The following is an 8,778-nucleotide window of genomic DNA, read 5'->3' on the forward strand; positions in this document are numbered from 1 at the left end:
CGGCAGGCCTCATGTGCCTCAAAGTGGCTGACAATGGCCTTCCCTTCCTCTCCCCACAGCAGGCACCTTGTGAGGCAGGTGGGGCTGAGAGAGTCCAGAGAGGACTGGGACTGGCCCAGGGTCACCCAGCAGGCCTGATATGTCTCAGAGAGGAAGGCAATCCCAGTTTCTCTCTCAGAACTCTCTCAGTCCCACCTGCCTCGCAAGGTGCCTGTTGTGGGGAGAGGAAGGGAAGGCCATTGTCAGCCACTTTGAGACACATGAGGCCTGCTGGGTGACCTTGGGCCAGTCCCAGTTCTCTCAGAGCTCTCTCAGTCCCACCTGCCTCACAAGATGCCCGTTGTGGGGAGCGGAAGGGAAGGCCATTGTCAGCCACTTTGAGACACATGAGGCCTGCTGGGTGACCTTGGGCCAGTCCCAGTTCTCTCAGAGCTCTCTCAGTCCCACCTGCCTCACAAGATGCCCGTTGTGGGGAGCGGAAGGGAAGGCCATTGTCAGCCACTTTGAGACACATGAGGCCTGCTGGGTGACCTTGGGCCAGTCCCAGTTCTCTCAGAGCTCTCTCAGTCCCACCTGCCTCACAAGATGCCCGTTGTGGGGAGCGGAAGGGAAGGCCATTGTCAGCCACTTTGAGACACATGAGGCCTGCTGGGTGACCTTGGGCCAGCCCCAGTTCTCTCAGAGCTCTCTCAGCCCCGCCTGCCTCACAAGGTGCCTGTTGTGCGGAAAGGAAGGGAGGGCGATTGGAAGCCGCTCTGAGACACATGAGGCCTGCTGGGTGACGTTAAACATGTATGGTTGCTTTAGACCAAGCCCACTTGTGGTACGTTTTGCTCAGTATTGTCTACTCTGACTGGCAGCAGCATTCCAGGGTTTGAGGCTGAGATTCTCCCACTGCTTTGCTACCCCTGGTCCACTGTCTCACCAGGGATGCCGAGGAATGAACTTTGGGGTCACTGGCATAGGCTATGCCACTGCGTCATGGCCCCTCCCACTTGGAGCTGCCTGCAGACGTCCTTGTTTTTGTGCACAAAGGCACAAAATACTTTTTTTTTGGGGGGGGGAGTGTGCATTCTACAGATGCCAGTAATAGACTGATTTCGAGAAACAGAAAGAGCCCCACAACCCATGTGACTTACTTGGTCCTAATGCAGTGTTCCAATGGAGGTGTAAGGTCACTCTCTTGGTCTTCGAGGAAAGGCTGAGATGTATCTGTGGGGAAGAAGAAAGAAGAAAGAAGAAAGAAGAAAGAAGAAAGAAGAAGAAGAAGAAGAAAGAAGAAGGAAGAAGAAGAAGAAGAAGAAGAAGAAAGAAGAAGAAGAAGAAGAAGAAGAAGAAGAGGTTTTTATACCCTGCGGTTCTGTACCTTAAGGAGTCTCAGAGCGGCTTACAATCGCCCTCCCTTCCTCTGCCCACAACAGGCACCTTGTGAGGCAGGTGAGTCAACCGAGGTCACTGTTGTCTACTCAGACTTGGCAGCAGCTCTCCAAGGTCTCAGGCGGAGGTCTTTCACATCACCTGTCACCTGATCTATTTAACTGGAGATGCCAGGGATTGAACCTGGGACCTTCTGCCTGCCAAGCAGAGGCTCTGCCACTGAGCCAGGGTCTTTCTCATCCCCTCCTGCCTGGTCTTTTTGACTGGAGATGCCAGGGATTGAGCCTGGGACCTTCTGCGTGCCAAGCAGAGGGTCTGCCACTGAGCCAGGGTCTTTCTCATCACCTCCCGCCTGGTCTTTTTGACTGGAGATGCCAGGGATTGAACCTGGGACCTTCTGCATGCCCCCTTCCCTGATCAATGTGAAGAAACAAAACAATGCAAACATCAAGACTCGTGGGTCTCATTCACAGCAGGGAGAAATGAAGACAAGACAAATATCTTCCAATTTTTGCTTGTTTTCACTGGTTTTTAAGCTGTGTTTTCATTATGTAATCTCTGAAGAGGATAGGATTCACAATAATGGGTTTAAATTAAGGGCTGGAAACAATGCTCCCTCTAAGCTGTGGAGTCTTGTGAGCAAAAATTCTACTTTGTGAGCCACTGGCGTTAAAGTTGTGAGCCAGCGATTTGGCTGCTGCATAAATCAGTTTGCTCTGGAGCCATCCTTCCTGAGCTGAGGCAAAACTGTGTGAGCTGGAGGCTAAAAAATCTGCGAGACAGCTCACACGAACTCAGCTTATAGGGAACATGGGTGGGAAGGTACCGGTTGGATATTAGGAAAAACTGTTTGACAGTCAGAGTTGTGCAACAGTGGAATCGGCTGCCAGGGGAGGTGGTGCGCTCCCCCTCCCTGGCAGTCTTGAAGTAGCAGGTGGACAAACACTAGTCAGGGATGCTCTAGGCTGGTCTTGCATTGAGCAGGAGGTGGGACTAGATGACCTCTATGGCCCCCTTCCAACTCTGTGAGTCTACGAATCAGTTAGCCGCCATGGTGGCCCTGATGAGGGAAGAAAAGCAGGGTAGAAGTTTTTGTAAATAAAATAAAACACGAGACCAGATTTTCGAGTTGACTTGACGCACCTGCTACAGTTCTGTGCCATCACTCTTTGTGGAATCCGGCAGTCCCTCCGGTAATGTGGGAGGAGGGGAAGAGGTATACGCTGCATCAATCTGGAATCAATGAGATCCCAGAGCAGACAGGAGGAGGAGAGAATGGAAGAGGAGGAGGAGGAAGAGGAGATTGCATTTATACCCCGCCCTTGACTTGGAGTCTCAGAGCGGCTTACAAACTCCTTTCCCTTCCCCTCCCCACAACAGACACCCTGTTGAGGTAGGTGGGGCTCAGCGAGCTCTCCCGAGAACTGCTCCTAAGAGAAGAGCTCTGAAAGAACTTGTGACTGACCCAAGGTCACACCAGCTGGCTGCCTGTGGAGGAGTGGAGGGGGGGATCAAACCCGGTTCTTTTGGATTAGAATCCAGGCTCCTAAGCACACCACCAAACTGGCAGGACGCAGATCCAAGCGTCCCTCCTCTGCCTGTACAATTCCGCCTTCTCTGAATGACAGCTCTCAACTGGAGCACACCCACCGCTCCTCGGCATCTTCTTGGAATAGCTGCTTTAGTGAACTTGGCTGCTGCCGGAGCCCGTGTGGTTGGGCCCGTGTGGGTGTGTGGGGGGGGGGAGAAGGAGAGTTTCCAAAGCTTGCCTCATGCCAACACACCAGAGAACAAAGACACACTCTGGAAAGTATGAGGATAGAGGGAACTATAATCGTAGATCGTAGGTGAGGAAGAAAAATAGGGGGAAAAGTAAAGTTACCATGGCATCTTTAGCAAACCCTGCATTAGTCAATAGGAGAGTACGGGGGGAAAATCTTTCTGGCGTCTTAGAAGGAGGCGATGGATAACGTTATGCAACTCTTTTTATTAAAAGTGAGCAGGTTTCCCCAAATCCCATGAAATTTGGGGGGGAGGGGAATGGTTCAAGGACTGTGACAGCAGCCATGAAATTAAAAGATGCCTGCTCCTTGGGAGGAAAGCGATGGCGAACCTCAACAGCATGATAAAAAGTAGAGACATCACCCTGCATGGTCAAAGCAATGGTATTCCCAGTAGTCATGTATGGCTGCGAGAGTTGGACTATAAGGAAGGCCGAGCGCCGAAGAATAGATTCTTTTGAACTATGGTGCTGGAGAAGACTCTTGAGAGTCCCTTGGACTGCAAGAAGATCAAATCAGTCAATCCTAAAAGAAATCAACCCTGACTGTTTCCTGGAGGGCAGATAATGAAACTGAAGCTCCAATACTTTGGCCACCAACTGAGAAGGGAGCACTCACTGGAGAAGACCCTGATGCTGGGAAAGATTGAAGGTCAAAGAAGACGGGGACGGCAAAGGATGAGATGGTTAGACAGTGTCATAGATGCAACGAACATGAAACTGAGCCAACTTCAGAGGACGGCGGAAGACAGGAAGGCCTGGCATGATCTGGTCCATGGGGTCACAGTTATCAAACGCAAAATGGACACCGTGAATGAAATTTACAAGTCTCATGTCAATACTTTAAAATAAATTAAAGTTGTCTTATAACTGGTACAGAACTATTCCGTTCACAGTCAAAAGCTCCAAGCCAGAGCGACAGTGTAACACACAAAGTTCCCAGACTCTCACAATGCAACAATCATGAGCTATAAATCAAGGTTACAACGTAACACAACTAGTTCCGAAATTCTCATTAGGACAAATTTATATAACAGATCCGTCCTCTTTTTCAAAGCTGCATCTCCCTTCCATTGTGGAGACCAAAATTCAAGTTGGAACCAAGGCTCTAAGAAATCTCTTTCAATCAGTAGCCTCCCGGCTATCGAGCGCTTCCGTACAGCAGTAAGGTGTCACGGAGATTTCTTAGAGCACTGGCTCCAAGTTGACTTTTGATCTCCACGATGGAAGGGGGATACGGCTTTGCAGTGTGCCACGGACACTTCCAAAACCCAGTGGCAAGGAGTTCCGCGACTCGGCATTTCGCAAGGCTTCCGTTTCCGTACCGACTGTGAGGCGGATCTCCTCCTGCTGATTGGACAAGCCATCGTAGTAATACAGGTCAAAGCGCCGCTCGGTCTTCCAGTCCCCAAGTAAATCCTTCCGCGTGCTGAAGAGCACGCTGAAGTGACTCTCGCTGCACACCAGCCAAATGGGAAACTTGGGGGTCTTCAAATAACAGCCAACCTGTGCGAGAGAGAAAACGCTTAAAAAAAAAAAACAATAACAATCTGCTTTATCGATTGTATTAATAACCTCTTCCTGCTTATACGAATTTCCAGGACTCTCTCAGCCCCACCTGCCTCACAAGGTGCCTGTTGTGGGGAGAGGAAGGGAAGGGGATTGTAAGCCACTTTGAGACACATGAGGACTGCTGGGTGACCTTGGGCCAGTCCCAGTTCTCTCTCATTAGGACAAATTTATATAACAGATCCGTCCTCTTTTTCAAAGCTGCATCTCCCTTCCATTGTGGAGACCAAAATTCAAGTTGGAACCAAGGCTCTAAGAAATCGCTTCCAATGAGTAGCCTCCCGGCTATCGAGCGCTTCAGTACAGCAGTAAGGCGTCACAGAGATTTCTTAAGAGCACTGGTTCCAATTTGACTTTTGATCTCCACGATGGAAAGGGGATACGGCTTTGCAGTGTGCCACAGCCACTTCCAAAACCCAGCGGCAAGGAGTTCCGCGACTCGGCATTTCGCAAGGCTTCCGTTTCCATACCGACTGTGAGGAGGATCTCCTCCTTGGCCAAGCCGTCGTAGTAATACAGGTCAAAGCGCCGCTCGGTCTTCCAGTCCCCAAGTAAATCCTTCCGCGTGCTGAAGAGCACGCTGAAGTGACTCTCGCTGCACACCAGCCAAATGGGAAACTTGGGGGTCTTTAAATAACAGCCGACCTGTGCGAGAGAGAAAACGCTTTTTTTTAAAAAAAAACACAACACTCTGCTTTATCGATTGTATTAATACTCTCTTCCTGCTTATACGAATTTCCAGGACTCTCTCAGCCCCGCCTGCCTCACAAGGTGCCTGTTGTGGGGAGAGGAAGGGAAGGGGATTGTAAGCCACTTTGAGACACATGAGGCCTGCTGGGTGACCTTGGGCCAGTCACAGTTCTCAGAGCTCTCTCAGCCCCACCTGCCTCACAAGGTGCCTGTTGTGGGGAGAGGAAGGGAAGGGGATTGTAAGCCACTTTGAGACACATGAGGCCTGCTGGGTGACCTTGGGCCAGTCACAGTTCTCAGAGCTCTCTCAGCCCCACCTGCCTCACAAGGTGTCTGTTGTGGGGAGAAGAAGGGAAAGCGACTGTAACCTGTTTGAGACTCCTTAAAGCGGGGGGGGGGGTCTAAAAACCTACTCTGATTATTGTTTCTATTGGAAGTGTTGCTTTCATGCTACGGCTCAAGGCCTTCGGTCGAAGAAGCTCATGGACGTTTTCAAGCGGAGGCTGGACGACCATCTTTTGGGTATGTTGTACGGCGATCTTTTGGCTATGCTCCTGCAGAGTGCAGGGGGTTGGACTAGATGAACTCCAAGGTCCCTCCCAACTATAACATTCCGTGATTCTATGACCCTGGAGGTCCCTTCCAACTCTAGGATTCTATGACTCTAATTCCAATCACAGGAGATCTCCAGGTGCCAACTGGAGGTTGGCAACCCTAGTGCAGTGTTATCTCCTGATGGCACCAGAAATGTTATAGAAATAAAGAAGCCCCTTCCCCGTGGCAATGCGTTGTAACAGTTAGATAACCACTTGTCTATCCTCTTCTGCCTCTATTTACTATTTTTAAAGTCCATTGTTCCACACAATGGTCGCATTGTTTGCTTGATAAAATTCTTGAGCTGAAAACAGAGACCGAGAGTTATAAATATACCAACAACAGAAAACAAGCGGATTCCAATGGGAATGTGGTAGCGTTTTGGAGATCAAACAAGCTGATCATCCCCACCCCCCAAACACATCATATAAACAATGAAAACCAAACCTGAAATACATAACAAAAGCACATTAAAAATAATGAAAACATAAGGCAGGCCGGAAGGAATCGTTGAGGGAATGCCAGACACAACAAAAAAGTCTTCAAATGCTGGTGGGAGTCAACGACAGAAGAGGATAGATGAATATCCCTGGGAAAGGAACCGTGGTTTTGGTAGCCATGACCAAGAAGGCCCTCTCTCGGGGTTGTTTTGGTGCCACGACCGAGAAGGCCCTCTCTCGGCGTTGTTTTGGTGCCACGAATGAGAAGGCCCTCTCTTGGCGGTGTTTTGGTGCCACGATCGAGAAGGCCCTCTCTCGGCGTTGTTTTGGTGCCACGACCGAGAAGGCCCTCTCTCGGTGTTTTTTGGTGCCACAACCGAGAAGGCCCTCTCTCGGCGTTGTTTTGGTGCCACGACTGAGAAAGCCCTCTCTCGGCATTGTGTTGGCGCCACGACCGAGAAGGCCCTTTCTCGGTGTTGTTTTGGTGCAAAAGCCATGAAAACCCTCTCCTGGGTTCTTTTGGTGCCGGCCCATGACTGAGAAGGCCCTCTCCCGGTTTGCTACCCATCTAACCTCAGAAAATGAGGGGTATGCAAAGCAAGGACTCAGAAGGTGACTGTAGTGGTCGTGTATGTTCATATGGGATTAGGCAGCCCTTCAGCTACACCAGTGAAACTGTAGTGAATTGAAGCAACAGACTGAAAGGGGCTCAAAGGGACAGTCCAGCAAGAAATTGTTGAGTTGTTCTGTGCCAATACAACTCTATAAGACTGGAGCTCAACAGGGATGGAGGGTAGTTTGGTCACTTCGGAAGAGTGACAACGCAGCTCACCATTCGACAGCCAGCATGGTGCAGTGGTTAAAGTGCTGGACTACTATCTGGGAGGCCCAGCTTCGAATCCCCTCTCTGCCATAGAAACTTGCTGGGTGACCTTGGGCCAGTAGCACAGTCTCAGCCTAACCTACCTCACAGGGTTGTTGTGAGGATAAACTGGAGGAGGGGAGAATGATGTAAGCCACTCTGAGGCCCCATGGGGGAGAAAGGTGGGGTATCACAGACTCCCAGAGTTGGAAGGGGACATACAGACCATCTAGTCCAACCTCCTGCCCAATGCAGGACCAGTGTCAGCTCTGCTGCCATGGGGGTGGGGGAGTTCATTCTGTGTCTTGTTAATTGCTATTGCATTCCTATCCCTCTCGTTATGCCTTTGCTGAAACGCTTATCTCTACAGATGTGCAGGAGGAGGTTGTGTTGTCTGGAGGGCTCCTGTGTACCGTGAGAGACTCCGAGTTCTCAGCTTTAGCTGCCTAACGGTTGCCTGACTTATCACACGTGCGGGAGGGTGCCTAATTGGCCAATGCCATGGGGGGGGGTACATACGAATACCCTATATCCTATAGCCTCTTCTTGAAAACTGTCAGTGAAGGACATTAATTAGTTAATTAGGATATTAACTAATTAAAGCGAAACAGCGGCTTAAAAACAGTCAATCTTTTGTTTTCCTTTAAAAAATCTTTCCTGACAAATCTGCACCAGTCCGTTGCTGGGAAAGACGGCCGAGACAGTGGAGTTGGAACCCTTCATCCTTCTGTTTTCCTCCTCCAGACCCCTTCTGTGCAAGTGGCGGGTTTTCGTTCGGTGAAAATGTCAACCCTTCGAAAAGGAGGCTAGCTGCAAGGATAGACTCATTCCCAGCTCCCCGGGGCGGCTTTATGTTTGTTTTTCTTCGCCGCGTCCATTCGCAAATAGCGAATTTAATCCCTTCCAATGATATTTTCGGGAAACCCAACGCTTGGGAGCATGGAAAGTTTCTTTACATCTGGATCCATTTTGTCACTTGTTTGGGGGACGAGGGACTCCCAGCTTCCCTCAGCTACTCTAAAGGTGGCGGGCAGCCACAAGGCACTGGCGGCTTGTCTGATGTTGGCGCTTAACGAAATGACAAAGTGTGAAGTCAGAGAAGCCGGGCTGTTAATGTGATTTGCCGGGTAAAAGAAAAAGCCTGCGGAAAAAACCCCAAGAGGTCAGAAGTAACGGATCACTGGCAGATCTGGCCAGTACTGAGATCTTAATTGAAATAACAGCACACTTTTCCTGCATCAACAAAGTGCCTGAGACCAGATTATCACCGGCCCCGATCACACAGGCCAGATAACGCGGGGGGGAGGCATGGTTTTTCACGCCGGTGCAATTTCACGCACCAGAATGTGATCAGACGTGGCGGCGGCAAAGTGGGGTTTTGTTTGACAGCGTGTGTTTTTGGCGCGCGTCGATATGGCGAGAATATGGAGCGCACTCGAGTGATCACACGTAGGTATTCCGTCGAC

General features: G+C 50.2%; 1 long non-coding RNA gene across 1 annotated transcript in view; it reads right to left on the minus strand.

The window, feature by feature from the left end:
• LOC107125875 overlaps positions 1-4,632 on the minus strand; it is a 9,504-nt gene extending 4,872 nt beyond the window's left edge. The window contains exons 1-2 of the long non-coding RNA XR_001483050.1: positions 4,483-4,632; positions 1,140-1,212 (exon numbers count right to left, since the gene is read on the minus strand). This is a non-coding gene — a long non-coding RNA (uncharacterized LOC107125875). The remainder of the gene's footprint in view (positions 1-1,139; positions 1,213-4,482) is intronic.
• Positions 4,633-8,778: the final 4,146 nt, after the last annotated feature.

The sequence above is a fragment of the Gekko japonicus genome, unplaced genomic scaffold, assembly GCF_001447785.1.
Source record: "Gekko japonicus isolate JY-2015 unplaced genomic scaffold, Gekko_japonicus_V1.1 scaffold6139, whole genome shotgun sequence".
In the NCBI taxonomy this organism is placed as follows: domain Eukaryota; kingdom Metazoa; phylum Chordata; class Lepidosauria; order Squamata; family Gekkonidae; genus Gekko; species Gekko japonicus.